A 21,741-nucleotide genomic window follows, 5' to 3' on the forward strand; every position below is an offset into this window, starting at 1 on the left:
CTATAGACCACATCCTGGCTACAGCAGGATGGTGGGAAGGGAAAAGACCGTTCAGAAATGTTATAATAAGCCGTTGGCAAAACCTGGTTTATTTGCAGTAAAGATTTACGAACTGCAAATATTTAATTTAAGCCCAGGGGAGCAACTTAATTCTTTGTTGTTATTGTTTAAAAAATACCATTGTGTTTTTCTACAAATAGACTCATTGGTTCATTACGATAACACTTCCTCCCTCAAGAACTTCGCTAGTGAGTGAAATGAAACTGTTACACGGTTTGAAATCACAGAGCTTTGAAATCTTCACGTAGTCACTCACGTGACTCCGAAGTAAAATAGTAAGATTAAACGAGAACTTACCAGTTTGAAGTTTGATCTGTATTTTATGAGGAGTTACGATGAGGGATTACGTGCCCTCCGCTCCCACCCTCATTATATGGATCAAACTAATAAATTGATGTCTCCTTATCTTTACTATGTTTACTTCAAAATAACTGTGTCTATCTGTGATTCCACAGCGCTGCTTGGAAGTATGCCGCGCCTGCGCACTGAGCGGGTTCTTCACGTAATCCCTCATCGTAACTCCTCATAAAATACAGATCAAACTTCAAACTGGTAAGTTCTCGTTTAATCTTACTATTATACCATCATTGTCTGTGGCAGATTGTGTTTCCTCAGCTGCCGCAGGAAGTACATCCTCTGTTGTGCTTTTTTGACTGTGGAGTCAATGGTGGCACCCCCATTTAAGGTCCTTGAAGATGATGGTTCCAGGAACTTAAAATACTCCACAGATGTGACTGTGATGTTGTTGATGGTGAGTGAGGCGAGGGAAGGGGGGGCTCTCCTAAAGTCTACAATCAATTCCACTATCTTAAGAGCATTGAGCTCCAGGTTGTTGCAATGGCACCAGGATGCCAGCTGTGACACTTCCTGTGTGTAGGCAGATTCCTCCCCATCCACATTTCGCACAGAGAGTTGTGAATCTCTGGAATTCTCTGCCACAGCAGGTAGTTGAGGCCAGTTCATTGGCTATATTTAAGAGGGAGTTAGATGTGGCCATTGTGGCTAAAGGGATCAGGGGGTATGGAGAGAAGGCAGGTACAGGATACTGTTGGATGATCAGCCATGATCATATTGAATGGCGGTGCAGGCTCGAAGGGCCGAATGGCCTACACCTGCACCTATTTTCTATGTTTCTATCCTGGATCAGTCCAATCAGGGTTGTGTCGTCCGCAAACTTGAGAAGCTTGACAGAGGATTCAGTGGAGGTGCAGTCATTGGTGTAGAGAGAGTAGAGGAGAGGGGAGAGTACGCAGCCTTGCGGTGCTCCTATGCTGAGGGTCTGCGGCTCCGAGATGTGCATTCCCAGCCTCACATGCTGCTTCCTGTCTGTCAGGAAGCTGGTGATCCACCGACAGAGGGGTTCAGGCACAGGAGACTTTGAATGCTTTGTGGCAAAGTTTGCGGATGATACGAAAATAAGTGGAGGGGCAGGTAGTGTAGGGACTCTGTAGAATGACTTGGACAGGTTGGGAGAGTGGGCAGAGAAGTGACAGATGGAATATAGTGTAGCAAAGTGTGGAGTCTGAAGAATGATCTCGACTTGAAACGTCACCATTAGGGTCCCTTTCAGAATGGCAGGCAGTGACTAGTGGGGTGCCGCAAGGCTCAATGCTGGGACCGCAGCTATTTACAATATACATCATTGATTTAAATGAAGGGATTCAAAGTAACATTAGCAAATTGGCATGGCAAATGCAGTTTAATGTGGATAAATGTGAGGTTATCCACTTTGGTAGCAAAAACTGGAAGGCAGATTATTATCTAAATCGTGTCGTTGGAAAAAGGGGAAGTACAACGGGATCTGGGGGTCCTTGTTCATCAGTCAATGAAAGAAAGCATGCAGGTACAGCAGGCAGTGAAGAAAGCGAATGGCATGTTGGCCTTCATAACAAGAGGAGTTGAATATAGGAGGAAAGAGGTCCTTCTGCAGTTGTATAGGGCCTTAGTGAGACCACACCTGGAGTATTGTTTGCAGTTTTTGTCCCCTAATTTGAGGAAGGGCATTATTGCTATTGCGGGAATGCAGCATAGGTTTACAAGGTTAATTCCCGGGATGGCGGGACTGTTAAATGCTGAGAGAATGGAGCGGCTGGGCTTGTATACTCTGGAGTTTAGAAGGATGAGAGGGTATCTTATTGGAACATATAAGATTATTAAAGGTTTGGCATGCTAGAGGCAGGAAACATGTTCCCGATGTTGGAGGAGTCCAGAACCAGGGGCTACTGTTTAAGAATAAGGGGTAAGCCATTTAGAACGGAGATGAGGAAACACTTTTTCACACAGAGAGTTGTGAGTGTGGAATTCTCTGCCTCAGAGGGCGGTGGAGGCTGGTTCTCTGGATTATTTCAAGGGAGAGCTAGATAGGGCTCTTAAAGATAGCGGAGTCAGGGGATATGGGGAGAAGGCAGGATCGGGGTACTGATTGGGGATGATCAGCCATGATTACATTGAATGGAGGTGCTGGCTCGAAGGACCGAATGGCCTACTCCTGCACCTATTATCTATTGAAACTGGAGTATGCATTTCCAGACTTCTGAAACTCTTGCCTGATGTGTAGATTGAGTCAATGCAAGGGAGGTTGGTTTGTGTGATGGTCTGAGCTTGGTCCACAACTCGCTGCAATTTCTTGAATGGAGCTGTTCCCATGTGATGAATTCTGATATGATGCTTTCCACGACACATCTGTAGAGGTTGGTGAGGATAGGTTCCATGTAACTGGTCCAGGACAAATTGCTGGTGATAGTTCTTCACAGGAACTTTATACTTATCTCCACATATATCTAAACAATGTTTAAGAACCATTTAGGCAGGTACATGGATAGGACTGGTTTAGAGGGATATGAGCCAAACACAGGCAGGTAGTACGAGTGTAGCTGGGACATGTTGGTCAGTGTGGGCAAGTTGGGCTGACGGGCCTGTTTCCACACTATATGACTATGATTCTATATTCCCAGGAACTGAATGTGTGAAAAGTGAACATAACCAGCAGGAACCATACTCACACATTTTTGGTTTCAATGATCAGTTTCCCTTGCCACGTGATATCGCGAATTTACAGAGATGAAGTAGAAAGTGGCTTGTAGTAGTGGTGTCCTGCTTTATTTAAACTAACTCTCAGATGTTTCTGGGTAATAGAATCATGGAGAGATACAGCACAGAAAGAGATCATGATCTACTGTGCCAAAGGATCGCGTCAGCCCCCTATTATTTTCTCAATTCCCTATCATTCCATTTCATTATGAAAGTTATTTTAAATCTACTTCAACCCATGTGTTGGAGCATTCTAGGCTTTAACAATTATCCTAAAATATTTCCTTTTACTTAGAATAGGCTTTGATCATTTATTATGCTGCCATAAATCATTGTCTTCCTCATTTATTATACCAACATTCTCCGTAGTGTGAACACATTGGGTTTTTTTTCCTTAATCGTTTCTATGTGTGATCAGGGCAGCCAAAATAACAAGAGTTTGTTAACATGATGAACACTCTACAGCACCCAAATAATCTTTCATGTGCAAGAGAATGATGGAGCTGAGAAAAGTGCATACACTTTTCCATGCTGATTAGCTCTGTAATCTCAACAGTGGTAGGCAATTGTGGTGGCACAGTGATGCAGCTGGTAGAGCTGCCACCTCACAGCACCAGAGACCTGGGTTCAATCCTAACTTCAGGTACTATCAGTGTGGAGTTTGCACGTACTACCTGTGACTCTGTGGGTTTCTTGCAGGTGCTCCGATTGCCTCCCACATCCCAAAGACGAGCGGCTTTGTAGCTTAATTAGCCTCTGTAAATTAATGCTATTGTGTAGGGAGCGGATGAGTGCCATAATGTCAATCAAATGTGAATGGGTGAGTGATGGACTTGGTGGGGTGAAGGGCCTGGTTCCATGCTGCATCTCTAAAGTAAGCTAAACTAAATAATTTGGAATAAATCATCTCTGACATACTGTTGCCCCATCCAAAGGAGGCAAGTAGCCATATAAAAGTACTGAAGAAGGGTTTCGGCCCGAAACGTTACCTATTTCCTTCGCTCCATAGATGCTGCTGCACCCGCTGAGTTTCTCCAGCATTTTTGCGTACCTTCGATTTTCCAGCATCTGCAGTTCCTTCTTAAACAAGTAGCCTTACAACATGCACAAAGTCATAATGTCACTTATAGCTGAAACTGTAGCCACAAAATAAATAAATGTTTCTATCACTGCTTAGCTGTACAGTGCGTGTGAATTTAATCATATAGAACTTCAATAATGGGTGATGCACAATGGAAGAGTCCCACCGAGTCCACGCCAACCAGCAATCCCTATACACTAACACTATCCTACACACTAGGGACAATGTTACAGTTACCAACACCACTTAACCTACTAATCTACACGTCTTTGCAATGTGGGAGGGAACCGGAGCACCCAGAGAAAACCCACATGGTCACACGGAGAACGAACAAACTCTGTACAGATATCCCCCATAATCAGGATTGAACCAGGGTCTCTGCCACTACAAGGCAGTAACTACCGCTGCGCCACCGTGCCGACCCAAGTAGAGACCATGCATTCAGTTTTTATTCTGGATTCAAACAACTACAATCTCTGTTATCTAACCCTGAGCATTCTTCCCTTAACCACTTATGCTGCCTGCAAGCTGTTATGCAGGCTCTCAAGAATCACTGCCAACTCCCCGCCACAAACTTCAACACTGACACTTCATAATCTGAAACGGAGTCTCGACCTTGATATTATCTGAATGGTGGCCGATTAGGAAAAGGGGAGATGCAACGAGACCTGGGTGTCATGGTACACCAGTTATTGAAAGTATGCATGCAGGTGCAGCAGGCAGTGAAGAAAGCAAATGGTATATTAGCATTCATAGCAAAACGATTTGAGTATAGGAGCAGGGAGGTTCTACTGCAGTTGTACAGGGTCTTGGTGAGACCACACCTGGAGTATTGCGTACAGTTTTGGTCTCCTAATCTGAGGAAAGACATTCTTGCCATAGAGGGAATACAGAGAAGGTTCATCAGACTGATTCCTGGGATGTCAGGACTTTCATATGAAGAAAGACTGGATAGACTCGGCTTGTACTCGCTAGAATTTAGAAGATTGAGGGGGGATCTTATAGAAACTTACAAAATTCTTAAGGGGTTGGACAGGCTAGATGCAGGAAGATTGTTCCCGATGTTGGGGAAGGCCAGAACAAGGGGTCACAGTTTAAGGATAAGGGGGAAATCCTTTAGGACCGAGATGAGAAAAACATTTTTCACACAGAGAGTGGTGAATCTCTGGAACTCTCTGCCACAGAAGGTAGTTGAGGCCAGTTCATTGGCTATATTTAAGAGGGAGTTAAATGGGGCCCTTGTGGCTAAAGGGATCAGGGGGTATGGAGAGAAGGCAGGTACAGGATACTGAGTTGGATGATCAGCCATAATCATATTGAATGGCGGTGCAGGCTCGAAGGGCCGAATGGCCTACTCCTGCATCTATTTTCTATGTTTATATGACCGGAAACGTCACCCATTCCACCTCTCCACAGATGCTGCCTGTTTCACTGAGTTACTCCAGAATTATGTGTCTATCTTTGATGTAAAACCAGCATCTGCAGACCCATGCTACATACTAATGCTTTATAGTTGTACCAACATTATTCTCAAGCCACTGGGTAGGAATCGACGTCTGGACACAGAATAGCAGGCAGGAATGTTTTTTAAGGATCACAACCTGTTTCAGATGATGCACTGTAATTCCCGTGCCTAGGGTTTAAAGTCAATCTTTATATTGATCATGTGCGAATCTCATGCTTTTCACTTGTTACGTCTCAGAACAGCTGCAGCACCAATTCAGAACAACACTTACTCAAGTGGGAAGTCAAACCATAAGAATATGGGAGGAATCAAACTGGAGGAAAAACTGCCAACCTTTGGGTATTTTTGGAATGGTTTGGAGTGTCTCCTCCAGTTTGATTGTTTGACTGATTACAAGGCAAGAAAATGGTAATTGACAATATCCTGATTTAATACGATTCCTCAGCAGGTGGGGCATCAACATTCTCAGCAGATTGGGCAGCATCTGTGCAGGGTGCTACAGCATTAGTCTTTCCGGGTAATAACCGTGGATCAACCTGAATCATTAAATATGATGGTACAATAGACAATAGAAAATAGGTGCAGGAGTAGGCCATTCGGCCCTGCGAACCAGCAGCGCCATTCAATATGATCATGGCTGATCATCCACAATCAGCACCCCGTTCCTGCCTTCTCTCCATAATCCCTTAACTGCGCTATCCCTAAGAGCTCTATCAAACTCTCTCTTGAAAGCATCCAGAGAACCAGCCTCCACCACCCTCTGAGGCAGAGAATTCCACAGACTCACAACTCTCTGTGTGAAAACGTTTTTCCTTATACCCGTTATAAGTGGCCTACCAATTATTCGTAAACTGTGGCCCCTGGTTCTGGACTCCCCCAACATTGGGAACATGTTTCCTGTCTCTAGCATGTACAAACCCTTAATAATCTTATATGTTTCAATAAGATATCCTCTCATCCTTCTAAACTCCAGAGTATACATGCCCAGCGGCTCACGGAGCAGGTGCCTGCGAGACGCGCTGCTTGAGGGGCGCTCTCGCTACTACAAGGCACAAAAGCTCTAGAAGAAGGCGGTAGAAACATTTACCGGGCGCTCCGCTATCCCCACACCGCGCCGAGGCCAGTCCCGCTAGTGCCTGAGCTGCGGGCTGGATGTTCAGCCATCCGAAGAGGCATCCGGCTGGTGGGTTCCAACTTGTCGGAGGGGACGTCTCTCCACCCGCATGGGAGAGAGACAGCCGCCTGAGCCGCTGGAGCGGCTCCTGGAGCAGGAGCTCCTGCGAGACACGCTACGTGAGGGGCAGTCTCGCTGGAGGGTTCAGGCATACCCTCCACAGTGCCTAGGCACTGCCCATCGCTTCCTCCTTAGTGTGGTTAGCTTTGGGGTGACCAGTGGCTGGGCTGGTCATGAAGAGGGGTCACTGGCTGAACAATATCGGGAGTATGCTTGAGGTACAGGATCAGGAAGAGCTGCTGGGTGTGGCCGCTATGTGGCTCCACCACTAGCGAGATGGCTTTTCAGTCTCAACTGATGGCCAGCTTACTACCTATCTTTTCCAAAAAACCTCTCCAAGACAGGTAGCCATGAGGTGTTGGTTTTATCACGCCTCCCCTAAATTGCATTTACTCAAAGTGCCCGCCATTATTGGGGGATACATTGAGCAGCGCATTTAACCTAAATATTTTTAAAATGCATTTGGTACCCTGACGTCGGCTATCATGTCCACCTGCTCATTCCAGAAGGGCAGGGTAGTATGGCAAAACACCTGACCCTACTGTTCAACGGTATACCTCATAACTTCTCAAATGAACTCACAAACCTGCCCTCAATCTATGAAATTAACAGGACTATGAGAACGCCGACCTCACAAGCACAGATCCTGCTACCTGGCACTTACCAAACCAGTCCTAAAAAACTGGACGAAGTGTTCAAACTATTCGGCACAAGAGGGCAGAGTCTGGAATGAGCACCACACTAAACCAGACAGCAGTACCTCAACGTGTCCACCAGGGGCGTCTAACTCATGGTACTGGTGAAAGCTCGGGGCCTGCATGCCAAACCCGTAGCATTTTAGGCCACGGCCCAGAGCAGGCCCCAGGGGAAAATGCGCCACCCCCCAACAAACATCGTCCCTACAAGAACAAGGAACCAGAAACCGAAGAAAACAACAATGAAGACAGATAAGTATGGTTCTGGACTCCCCCAACATTGGGAACATGTTTCCTGTCTCTAGCATGTACAAACCCTTAATAATCTTATATGTTTCAATAAGATATCCTCTCATCCTTCTAAACTCCAGAGTATACATGCCCAGCCGCTCCAATCTATCAACATATGACAGCCCCGCCATCCCGGGAATTAACCTCGTGAACCTACGCTGCACTCCCTCAATAGCAAGAATGTCCTTCTTCAGGTTTCGAGACCAAAACTGCACACAATACTCCAGGTGTGGTCTCACTAGGGCCCTGTACAACTGCAGGAGGACCTCTTTGCTCCTATACCCAGATCCTCTTGTTATGAAGGTACCTGACTTAGTAAGTATTTCCAGCACTTATATCTGAGATTACTAATATTTTCAATGTTTTAGCCTGTTAATCAATAACATCACCATCTTGCTATGTGCTTTTTGCCACATCCCACTTCAACAAAGACCAGGCCACTAACAAAAACCATCAGGCACATGTATGGTGCAAAACAAACTCTATTTGAAGGCTTCGCTTGAAGATAGTATTCACAACATCTGTCTCTCTTTGCTGCAGCCTGGGCACTTTGGGTTTTTGCCTAATACACTATTCACAGTTCAACACAAAATTAGACTTGGCATTCCACGCTGCACATTCGGCAGCATCAACAGATATTGTTTACCTTTCGATTGCATGTCAGTAGGAATGTTACAAAATTTTATGTTTTTGAAAATCAAGCCTGTAATTTATCTCATCAGATAAAGCATAAAAAGAACTTTAATTTGATACCTAATTCACTTTCATATCTTCAGTATTAAAAAGGTTATGGTCATTTTCACAATCATGTAGATTATACCTAATCAGGTCGTCTGCCTAAATGCACATATATCTTATCCCTCAGAATCCTCTTCAATAGCTTACCTGCCACAGATGTTGGGCTCACTCGTCTACAGTTCCCAGGCTTTTCCTTGCTGCCCTTCTTAAAATAGAGGCACAACATTAACCACCCACAAGTCATCTGGCCCCTCACCCCTGTTTGTAACGATGTTTTATACATCTATCAGGGCTCCTGCAATTTCCTCTCCAGCTTCACACAGTAATTTCCAAAACGTTATTTTTTGAACCAAAGTACAGAGAATCAAGTTCCTTGGAGTTTAGTTTAGTTTAGTTTAGAGATACAGTGTGGAAACAGGCCTTTCGGCCCACCGAGTCCGCGGCAAGCAGCGATCTCCACACACATTAACGTTATCCTACACACACTAGGGACAATTTACACATACACCAAGCCAATTAACTTACAAACCTGTACGTCTTTGGAGTGTGGGATGAAACCGAAGATCTCAGACAAAACCCACGCGGTCACGGGAAGAACGTACAAACTCCGTACAGACAGCACCCGTAGACGGGATCGAACCCGGGTCTCTGGCACCTTTACCAAACTCACATGGATTCTACATAAAGATCCGAGTTGGAGTTATCTTAAAAGAGACTTAGATTTGAGTGTTAACTCAGCTAGCAGCTGTCTTCCATTATCATTAGCTGTGAAAGCCTTTCTAATGTGGCACTATTAATCAACTGAAATCTCAAAGACACAAAGGCTGCCTCTCAAAAAAGCATAATTTGTAGCTGATTCTCCCATCTCTATGTTTAATTTTACTTCGGAGTCACGTGAGTGACTACATGAAGATCCCACCAGTACGCACGTGTGACATTATCGCTACACGCATTGTGAACAAGTCATTACGAGGGGAGGACGTTCCTCCCAAACGGCAGGGTTGAACCTGCAACAAGTAAGGTAGGAGAACTTAGTTTCTTGACTTACCTTTTTTACAGACAGGCTGATGAAAACTGGCTGGGGAGAGTCTGCAGAACTGCAGGCAGCCAGCAACGGCCGGGGGCACCACTATCTTCCTTAAACGGGAGCCGGAGCCGACCTCAGCTCCAGCAGGACGCCGACAGCGGTGGGTCCGAGGGGCTGGAATGTACTGGGTTTTTCCACAGCACTTAAAATAGCGGCAAGCGTTCAGTGCCCGAGAGCACTGAGTACGCGTTGGAGCCGCTGGGCCTGGGTCGCGAGCGGCCAGTTCCTCGAGAGGACTGGACCGCGTTGGAGCACCCCAGGCCCAAGTGGAGAAGGAGTGGCACAGTGCGGGAAGCACTGCACCGCATTTTTTAAAACTACCAGACCTGCGGCTGTGAGCGGCCAGTTCCCCGAGAGGACTGCACCGCGTTGGAGCACCGCAGGCCCAAGTAGAGAAGGAGCGGCACAGTGCGGGAAGCACTGCACCGCGTTAAAACTGCCATACCTGCGGTTTGCGAGCGGCCAGCTCCCCGAGGGACTGAACCGCGTTGGTTCACCGCAGGCTAACGGCAGTACGGGTGGCTCAGTGCTGTGAGCACTGCACCGCGCTTTGTATCACCGCAGGCCAACGGGGATACATGCGGCACAGTGGCCGTGTACACTGCACCGCATTGGCACTGCGGGGCCTGCGAGAACATACCGTTTTGCAGCGATGCAGGTCCAAGAAGAAATCCTCCAGTGGGTACGTCCCATAGCAGCACCTTATACAGGGCTGTATTTCACTTCTACTATTACAGGGAAGTGGTTGAGGAAAAGACAGACTCAGGGAGAAGGAAGCAGCACCTTTTCTATAGGGCTACAATCATGCTTCTCTCTCCCCAGTAGACTCTTCTGTCAGAAGAGTGCTGGGGTCAAGTCTAGGGCAAACCCTGGACAGGTAAACAGATGTAAGAGCTGTAACAATGAGGTGATGCCTTTTCTAAGTCACAAAGTACATAGAGTGCATTATTGGTCCTTTCCTGATAGAAATACAGGAATACTTATTTATGGGAAAGATGTGGAAGAGAAATGGAGTACATTCAAAGGTGAAATTTTAAGAGTACAGAATCTTTATGTCCCTGTTCGGTTGAAAGGAAATCGTAAAAATTGTAAAGAGCCATGGTTTTCAAGGGAAATTGGACACTTGGTTCGGAAAAAGAGGGATATCTACAATAGTTATAGGCAGCATGGAGTAAATGAGGTGCTTGAGGAGTATAAAGAATGTAAAAAGAATCTTAAGAAAGAAATTAGAAAAGCTAAAAGAAGATATGAGGTTGCTTTGGCAAGTAAGGTAAAAGTAAATCCGAAGGGTTTCTACCGCTATATTAATAGCAAAAGGATAACGAGGGATAAAATTGGTCCATTAGAGAGTCAGAGTGGCCAACTATCTGCAGAGCCAAAAGAGATGGGGGAGATATTGAACAGTTTCTTTTCTTCGGTATTCACCAAGGAGAAGGATATTGAATTATGTGAGGTAAGGGAAACAAGTAGAGTAGCTATGGAAACTATGAGGATCAAAGAAGAGGAAGTACTGACACTTTTGAGAAATATAAAAGTGGATAAGTCTCCAGGTCCGGACAGGATATTCCCTAGGACATTGAGGGAAGTTAGTGTAGAAATAGCAGGGGCTATGGCAGAAATATTTCAAATGTCATTAGAAACGGGAATAGTGCCGGAGGATTGGCGTACTGCGCATGTTGTTCCATTGTTTAAAAAGGGGTCTAAGAGTAAACCTAGCAATTATAGACCTATTAGTTTGACGTCAGTGGTGGGCAAATTAATGGAAAGAATATTTAGAGATAATATATATAAGCATCTGGATAAACAGGGTCTGATTAGGAACAGTCAACATGGATTTGTGCCTGGAAGGTCATGTTTAACTAATCTTCTTGAATTTTTTGAAGATGTTACTCGGGAAATTGATGAGGGTAAAGCAGTGGATGTTGTGTATATGGACTTCAGTAAGGCCTTTGACAAGGTTCCTCATGGAAGGTTGGTTAAGAAGGTTCAATGGTTGGGTATTAATGGTGGAGTAGCAAGATGGATTCAACAGTGGCTGAATGGGAGATGCCAGAGAGTAATGGTGGATGGTTGTTTGTCAGGTTGGAGGCCAGTGACGAGTGGGGTGCCACAGGGATCTGTGTTGGGTCCACTGTTGTTTGTCATGTACATCAATGATCTGGACGATGGTGTGGTAAATTGGATTAGTAAGTATGCAGATGATACTAAGATAGGTGGGGTTGCGGGAAATGAAGAAGAGTTTCAAAGTCTACAGAGAGATTTATGCCAGTTGGAAGAGTGGGCTGAAAGATGGCAGATGGAGTTTAATGCTGATAAGTGTGAGGTGCTACATCTTGGCAGGACAAATCAAAATAGGACGTACATGGTAAATGGTAGGGAATTGAAGAATGTAGGGGAACAGAGGGATCTGGGAATAACTGTGCACAGTTCCATGAAAGTGGAATCTCATGTAGATAGGGTGGTAAAGAAAGCTTTTGGTGTGCTGGCCTTTATAAATCAGAGCATTGAGTATAGAAGTTGGGATGTAATGTTAAAATTGTACAAGGCATTGGTGAGGCCAATTCTGGAGTATGGTGTACAATTTTGGTCGCCTAATTATAGGAAGGATGTCAACAAAATAGAGAGAGTACAGAGGAGATTTACTAGAATGTTGCCTGGGTTTCAGCAACTAAGTTACAGAGAAAGGTTGAACAAGTTAGGGCTTTATTCTTTGGAGCGCAGAAGGTTAAGGGGGGACTTGATAGAGGTTTTTAAAATGATGAGAGGGATAGACAGAGTTGACGTGGAAAAGCTTTTCCCACTGAGAGTAGGGAAGATTCAAACAAGGGGACATGACTTGAGAATTAAGGGACTGAAGTTTAGGGGTAACATGAGGGGGAACTTCTTTACTCAGAGAGTGGTAGCTGTGTGGAATGAGCTTCCAGTGAAGGTGGTGGAGGCAGGTTCGTTTTTATCATTTAAAAATAAATTGGATAGTTATATGGATGGGAAAGGAATGGAGGGTTATGGTCTGAGTGCAGGTATTTGGGACTAGGGGAGACTATGTGTTCGGCACGGACTAGAGGGGTCGAGATGGCCTGTTTCCGTGCTGTAATTGTTATATGTTATATGGTTATTATATGGTGACTGAAGGATTTAGCAGTCCAAAAATTTACTGACAAATTCCATTCCCATCTGGGAAGTCACACGGGAATGTCTGTCTATGTTCCAGGGGGAACAACAGTACAGCTGTGAGTAAAGCTAACTGGGAAAGATCTACAAACCAGGTTAGAAGCCAGCATAGACCATATGTTTTCTATCTACTGCAGGGGCAAACATTAGCTGACACCATAGCTGTCACTTGCCACCGGGGATTGTAAATCCCTGAATGTACTAAACTAATCAATTTATGCATCTGGTTACATCCAACCGGGATTGACGCGGGCCGGTGTAAACCCGAAACCTCCTAGCAAAATCTTTTTATTTGGGGGTGACCTATCTAGAAGGTCAAGGAGTTGGACAATGAAGCCAAACTGGAGCTCATCTAAACGTCCAAACATCATCCTCAAAGGTATCGCCCCTATGCTGAAAGATGTGTACACCCACAACACACGGCCTCGGGGATCCAGAAGAAAACAGTAAAACCAGAAGGAAGCAAGGAGGTTGGTGCGAGAAGACATCGAATAAATATCTTTTTGACACTCATATCTTAAACAGTATCTGGGGATACACAATAGAATTTTACTTCGGAGTCACGTGAGTGACTACGTGAAAAACCCGCTCAGTGCGCAGGCGCGGCATTACGCCAGCAGTGCAACAGCGGCTTGCAACGGGAGTTAGGCTCTCCCGTTACAGAATGAACCGGACCGTCAGGTGAGTACCCTGAGGTCGGGTTTTCTTTTACAGGTGAGCCTTTTTCTGCTTGTGTTTTTTACAGGCAGAGAAAAAGGCTCTGGAACAAAACTGTCCCCCGTTCAAGGAGGAACGTATTCCCGTCGGGGGGAAGGGGGGCAGCAACAGGCGGTAGGAGCGTTACCCGGTGTTCCGTAATTCCCCGACACCGTGCCGAGGCCAGCCCGCTAGTACCTGAGCAGCGGGCTGGATGCATAGCCACTCGAGAGGCATCCGGCAGGTGTTCCCGATGTTGGACGGGACGTCTCTCCACGGGGGGAGAGAGAGCCGCTTGAGCCGCTGGAGCGGCTCACGGAGCAGGTGCCTGCGAGACGCGCTGCTTGAGGGGCGCTCTCGCTACTACAAGGCACAAAAGCTCTAGAAGAAGGCGGTATAAAACATTTACCGGGCGCTCCGCTATCCCCACACCGCGCCGAGGCCAGTCCCGCTAGTGCCTGAGCTGCGGGCTGGATGTTCAGCCATCCGAAGAGGCATCCGGCTGGTGGCTTCCGACTTGTCGGAGGGGACGTCTCTCCACCCGCATGGGAGAGAGACAGCCGCCTGAGCCGCTGGAGCGGCTCCTGGAGCAGGAGCTCCTGCGAGACACGCTACGTGAGGGGCAGTCTCGCTGGAGGGTTCAGGCATACCCTCCACAGTGCCTAGGCACTGCCCATCGCTTCCTCCTTAGTGTGGTTAGCTTTGGGGTGACCAGTGGCTGGGCTGGTCACTGGCTGAACAATATCGGGAGTATGCTTGAGGTACAGGATCAGGAAGAGCTGCTGGGTGTGGCCGCTATGTGGCTCCACCACTAGCGAGATGGCTTTTCAGTCTCAACTGATGGCCAGCTTACTACCTGTCTTTTCCAAAAAACCTCTCCAAGACAGGTAGCCATGAGGCGTTGGTTTTATCACGCCTCCCCTAAATTGCATTTACTCAAAGTGCCCGCCATTATTGGGGGATACATTGAGCAGCGCATTTAACCTAAATATTTTTAAAATGCATTTGGTACCCTGACGTCGGCTATCATGTCCACCTGCTCATTCCAGAAGGGCAGGGTAGTATGGCAAAACACCTGACCCTACTGTTCAACGGTATACCTCATAACTTCTCAAATGAACTCACAAACCTGCCCTCAATCTATGAAATTAACAGGACTATGAGAACGCCGACCTCACAAGCACAGATCCTGCTACCTGGCACTTACCAAACCAGTCCTAAAAAACTGGACGAAGTGTTCAAACTATTCGGCACAAGAGGGCAGAGTCTGGAATGAGCACCTCTACGTGTCCACCAGGGGCGTATACCTCATGGTACTGGTGAAAGCTCGGGGCCTGCATGCCAAACCCGTAGCATTTTAGGCCACGGCCCAGAGCAGGCCCCAGGGGAAAATGCGCCACCCCCCAACAAACATCGTCCCTACAAGAACAAGGAACCCGAAACCGAAGAAAACAACAATGAAGACAGATAAGTATGGTTCCTACCATCACATAAAGGTTAAGGGTTGTACTAACAAGGGGTGGATGAATCACGCCTGGTTAGGAAGCTATCACTCTTGGTAGTTATATACCAAAAAATAAATACAAGGGGAATAGAATTAATATCTTGCCACCAATTCAGCAAGCACCCCAAGTGGTCTACCCTCCCACGATGGTGAATGTCGCACCATCATTGATAAACCACTTGAGTATTTCACCAGGTATAGCCATTCATGGGATTTGTAACTACTACCATGGATCCAAGGATACTTTATGGTAGACATCGACCTTGAAGATGCACACTATTCAGTACCTTCTCATATAAGTTTCGGATATACCGCAATTACCTGGATGGAGTAACCATGATGAGCGTTGCGGCATTTAAGTCAAAGTTATCCAGAATCAACTAGCCCTGACACTTAGAAACATTCCGTCATGGCATGTCTATATATTAACGACAAACTATCCTTGGATACAGCTTTAGCTGCATCGCTTCTCGGCCTTTTGGCTAAGATCAAGTGTAGTATCTGTTCTTATCAGTTTAATAATCTGATACGTCCCTTATCTAGGGACCATATATTAAATTGAATTTTGGAACAGTGAGATGGAATAGGGGCTTGCTCCGTCCACTCCACGCATCGACCCAGTATTGCAGTGCCTCTGGGAACGGTGCACAAAATATATATCCAGATATTTACGTTGACCATCCACAACGTTGTTATCTGGTATTCATTAAGACTATCAGTCATGGTGCATTAACCACCAATCAACTACGTGGCAAAGTAATTGGGATATAGCAGCATTACCAGCTACTGAACTTTGTACCTTTCCTATGAGCTGAGATACTAGTGTTCAAAACTATCTCCATACCTGTAATATGGGGGCAAATGGATTAATCTGTAGTGTTATCATGGAATTTATCGGCAGGAAGGATTATGGTTGTACACTTCCACCTGTTTTGAGTAACATCTTATGTGTCCTGATGTGTTACTGAGCTTGTAATACTTAATGCCAATATGAATTGACTTAAACATGTTATATATTAACTTACTTAATTCTAGTGAAGCATTTGCTCAGTAATCCACCAAATGTGCATGTTCGTTTATAAGATAACAACATCACAGTGGTAGCATATACCAAACCACTTGGGCGGAGAACATCGATATTAGGTGACAATTTATTAACAATTGGAAACCGTATGTCGTCAAACATGTTTGACCATCAGTAACTCACCTATCAGGTGAGCTAAATACTGTAAACATACATTTAAACCGAAAATATTTGCTGAAATCACTAAGCAATATGGACACCAGATATCGATTCCTTATATCCAATTAAATCACCACGTACTAACTTACGTCACATGAAACCAATCTCAAGGCAGCGGCAATGGAGACATTCCCGCGTATTGAGGGGTGGGGGGAACCTAATCTCTATGTTTTCCTTTCCTTCTACCTCTTCAATAGGTACTACGGCTTCATCAGTCGGGTACTACGCAAATTACAGTGGACCAAGTCCACAAGCATGGTTCCCAGTGATCCTCGACATGGTCATTAAAAGAATTGCAGAATTGGGAAGACCATTGCTGTGCTTGGATCAGCAGCACTATCAACCTGATGACAGCATTCCGTCGCATATCCTAGGGAACATACCTGAGGAGCATCAAGAAATGGTACACTGTTTTCCAAAACAGGAATTACACATTCAACTATAACAAAAAACTGTACTGGAGCTCCTGGCAGATCTTCACCACAATGAAGGACATGTTCTGTTAGCCTACTCAACTTGGGTACCGCTCACTGGTGATCAGATACAGGAGAGGTATATCAATCCATTCCCCAGAAATAGGTACACCCAAATTGGGATGTCAGTGAAATCCTGACATACCTTAGGGGATGATCACCAGCCAGGTCACTCACCCTGGAACAGCCTACCCTGAAGATGGACATGCTGGTCGCCTTACATCAACACAAAGAGCCAGCTCTCCCATCTACTGCGATGGGACAACATGGTTATAACACCAGAAAGTGTCACATGCCCATTCAAGGGTTGGCCAAACAGAACAGACCAGGAACATCAGGTCCAGTCATGAAATTCCGGGCATACCCACCTGAACCACGTTTTATGTGTCATGACCCACTTAGAGATCGACACAATAAGGAATACCGAGGGAGAGGAAAAAGCCTTATGGGTCAGCCACAGGAAACCTCATGGTCGGGTGACGAGCTAAACTATCTCTAGTGGCTCAAGCAGGTACTGGGAGTTGCTGGAGTAAATACTAACGTGTATAAAATCTTATTCCACCAGGACAGCTTCCACGTCAGTAACTAAGAGGATGGACGAGCCTATGGACCACATCCTGGCTACTGCAGGGTGGTCTAGGGAGTATACGTTCCAAACTTTTATAACAAACCACTGACAGAACCTGTATCGTTTGCAGAAAAAGAATCTGCAAAAAATATATAATTTAAGCCCGGGGGAGCAATTGGTCTTGTTGTTGTTAATAACACCATTATTGTTTTTACAAACAGATTCATGGTTGATTACGATAACATACTTCCTCCCTCGAATGACTTTGGCAGCGAGTGAAGTATGAACTGTTACACGGTTTGAAATCACAGAGCTTTGAAGTCTTCACGTAGTCACTCGCGTGACTCCGAAGTAAAATAGCAAGATTAAACGAGAACTTACCAGTTTGAAGTTTGATCTGTATTTTATGAGGAGTTACGATGAGGGATTACGTGCCCTCCGCTCCCACCCTCATTATATGGATCAAACTAATAAATTGATGTCTCCTTATCTTTACTATGTTTACTTCAAATAACTGTGTCTATCTGTGATTCCACACCGCTGCTTGGAAGTATGCCGCGCCTGCGCACTGAGCGGGTTCTTCACGTAATCCCTCATCGTAACTCCTCATAAAATACAGATCAAACTTCAAACTGGTAAGTTCTCGTTTAATCTTACTATTTTACAACACATAATCTTCTAGTCCAGCTGATATATCGAGAGAGGAATTTGGAGGAGAACACCAAATGGATTTTGGGCTATAGTATTTGCTGATGTTTCTACACGATATGGAACACCAGATGCCGATCTACTCGTATCCAGACATAATCACCAATTACCAAATATGTCATATGGGATACAGACACTGGACATCAGCAACAGATGGGGTTTTAGCTGCATTGCAAGGGAAGAATTATTATCTACGCATTCCCTTCCTAACAAAATAGGATATGGCGATTGACGCATCAAACATAGATCAGATCTCGGCATTTTGGCTAAGATCAAGTATAATATCTGTTCTTATCAGTTTAAATGTCTGATATGTCCCTTATCTAGGGACCATATATTATAAAATTAAACAAATATATAAATAAATAAATAAATAAATTTAAAAATCAATTAAAAAGTGAAAAATAAATAAAACGATATATTCGTTTTAAGAACAGAAACCTTTTCTATTGTTAAGTATATTCGTTTTAAGAATGAAAATGGCAAGCATTGATTCAAAGGATGGTTACAATTTCAGTACCCATAACAGGTGACCACGGATGTTATTTTTATCTAATTGGATGGCTCAGCTCTAGCAGTATAGAGCACTACCTAATGTGTTTACATTAGCACCTAGGTTATTTACAAAATATGACAACCAGCCACACAATGGTAATGGCTTCTTTGGATGACATACTAATTGTGTGGAAACTTAGGACGGGCTGAACAATCGGTAACAGCCACTTAACAATTATTTGGAAACTAGGATCATTATCCATCCAATTAAATCAAAATTAAAGCCTTCAAACTAAAGGGATTATTTGGGGTTCACCATTAACTCAGTTCCTCATGTCAGTAACTTTGCCAACAGAGGTTACAACCTTAATAGAGGCATACAGCAAAATCATTGACATGAGGATAAACCATCCATCAGACTGGTAGCAAGAATATTGGCAACATATGGTTTCCAGCCACATAATTCAGACCCTTACATTATAAAGATTTACAGAGGGCCAAAATATGAGCTCTTAAAATTAATGGTGATCATTTCGATAGAATGATGAAGCCATACAGAAGCCATATTGGAACTAAATGGTGGAAAGATAACATTGGGCATTGCTCCAATCCTATCATTGTCAGCAACCAGTCTATGGTCCTACATATGGATACTATGCACTAGGATGGTGTGTTACCAATTCCATCTCCAGCTGTGGAGGAAGATGGAATACACAGCAAGCATCATTATTACTAACACTGGGCATAACTACCTGGAAATGTTGGGTGTTTTTTCATGGCCTAAAGTCATGTTGCTCTGGAATATATTAAACAGGTTATTAGATTATAAATTAACAACACTACTGTGGTAGCACATATCAACCACATGGGTGAAAGGGAATCTACATCATGTAACAATCTGGCCAACACAATTTGGCAACCTCATCGGGGGGGGGGGGGGGGGGGGGGGGGGTACTAAGGGAGATACTACGAGACTCTGCATCTGGTGTTTTAATAGTACCCGACTGACCTACCCAACAATGGTTCTAGGTGGTACTGGGAATGAGATTAGAACCATGCAGCACCATCCAAAACAGACGGCCAGAGCAATGGACATGATCACAGCGGGCCACAGACAATCAGCCTAAAGACAATGTCTAAAATACATAAACTAATGGGAGATGTGTTGCAACCATAATACATTATCCAGCCTGTTAGGAAGCTTTGTTAACCTACAGGGGCTTAGTATTAGTGACATCAACTGTACCAGAAGTGGCCCATCTACTTACCTATGGCAAGAGAACGGAACAACAGCTTATGAGGGACACTTTTATGGGAATTCCCCAAAGACCAGGTATTCCCAAATATGGGACATCAGCATCGTCTTAACGTTGTTAAAGAACTGGGCTCCAGCCACAGCGCCGTCATTACAGTTTTTGACATTTTACAAAACTGTCATGCTGATGGCTTAGGTCACGGCACTAAGGACTCAGTCCCTACCAAATTAAGGCTGGATACCTTGACCAGTTCACCTGGCAATTTACACTTCTATATTCAGGAATTAGGGAACTAAACAGACAGGGGTCAGCAGGCCTTAAAATAACATATTTTTTTTTAGAGCCTACCCTACAGACGATTGACTGTGTTGTGAGACATCTACAAATATACATGGAACAAACCCAGACCATCAGTGGAACATAAAGAGGAACTTCTCATCAACGACAGACAGCCTCATTAAAGAATAACAGGCCAGGCCAGCTAAATGGCTAACATAGTATTGACAAAAGTTGGTGTAAACACTAACTGGGTTAAAATCTCACTCCACCAGGCTGCAGCAACGTCGGCAGCATTTAAATTGGAGGTTCCTATGGATAAAATCCTCAGGACTGCAAGATGGCCATCGGAAAGAACATTCTAAAGATTATAACTAACCAGTAATGGAAACTGGAATTTTTCAGAAACATTGTTAAGTTTCTGTACCATAATTTATCCCAAAAAACGGGGGCTATCAATTATTATTAACTTTATGGTTATTTATATATATCATATTGATGTTCAATATGTTATCACTATTCTCCCCAAAACCAAGGCAGACGTGATGATGGACTCGTTCCACGGCTTGAATCACAGAGCTTTGAAATCTTCATGTAGTCACTCACGTGACTCCGAAGTAAAACAGTAAGATTAAACGAGAACTTACCAGTTCGAAGTTTGATCTGTATTTTATGAGGAGTAACGTTGAGGGAATACATGCCCTCCGCTCCCACCCTTGATCATAAACACAACTGGTATCTTTTCTCTAATCTTACTATGCTTAAGTCATTACAGGTATCTGTGATTCACTCCGCTACTTTGAAGAATGACACACGTGCGTACTGGCGGGTTCTTCATGTAATCCCTCAACGTTACTCCTCATAAAATACAGATCAAACTTCGAACTGGTAAGTTCTCGTTTAATCTTACTATTAAATCTATAAGGAAGAGCAAGCAGTGAGCTAGCAAGACATCATTTATTAAAATGGCAGTTCTTTTCTCTCAAAAAACAATGATACACTCTCTCGGGAACAATTCAAATCAACTTTAATCTGTTGAGAGAAATTCTGCAGATAATGGCAGGCGAAAGTAACACTCAATGTGAAAACCAAAGGCCATTCTAGAAAGACTGGTGTGGAATATCCTACACTTCAAGGTAAGAGAATTACATGGCACATCAAATATAAGGCATTCTCAAAGGTACAATAGTATTAAGGACACATATTTTCACTGCATGCAGTCTTTGGTTAGTTGCAAATTCAGATGAAAAGAGAGAGGTAAAGGAAAAAGAAAAATGAAATCTGATGCAGCTCATTTCTTTACAGGTATCCTTCAGGATCGAGGCCAACACCTCCACTTCAGTTTTGTGGGTTCTAACATGAATAATGAGGCCATTGTAGGAACTGCAGAGATCTACAGTCTTGCAGGTCAGGCAGGCTTTGGCCAACAGGACTAGTTGGGTAGTGTGTGAGGTGGCAAATGGTTTCTACCATTTATGCATGGCCTTGAGAGTTTCAATGCCATCCTGAATGCTCTATCTCCACATTAGCAGTCACGGTCCAGGGAATACTCCGGTGTCAGTGGAGGTATTACATTTCTCAAAGGAAGCTGTGATCACATCCTTGAATCTTTCTTCAGTTCAGTTTAGTTTATTAATGTCACAATACAGTGAAAAACATTTTGATGCATG

The 21,741-nt window shown here is 44.5% G+C and overlaps 1 non-coding gene and 1 pseudogene across 1 annotated transcript; both read left to right on the forward strand.

Moving 5' to 3' along the window:
• Positions 1–15,514: 15,514 nt before the first annotated feature.
• On the forward strand, positions 15,515–15,706 carry LOC116970591. The gene has a single exon (XR_004411209.1). It is a non-coding gene; the product is annotated as a U2 spliceosomal RNA (small nuclear RNA).
• A 2,584-nt stretch (positions 15,707–18,290) lies between these two features.
• LOC116970603 lies at positions 18,291–18,399 on the forward strand (annotated as a pseudogene).
• Positions 18,400–21,741: the final 3,342 nt, after the last annotated feature.

The sequence above is a fragment of the Amblyraja radiata genome, chromosome 2 (genome assembly GCF_010909765.2).
Source record: "Amblyraja radiata isolate CabotCenter1 chromosome 2, sAmbRad1.1.pri, whole genome shotgun sequence".
In the NCBI taxonomy this organism is placed as follows: Eukaryota; Metazoa; Chordata; class Chondrichthyes; order Rajiformes; family Rajidae; genus Amblyraja; species Amblyraja radiata.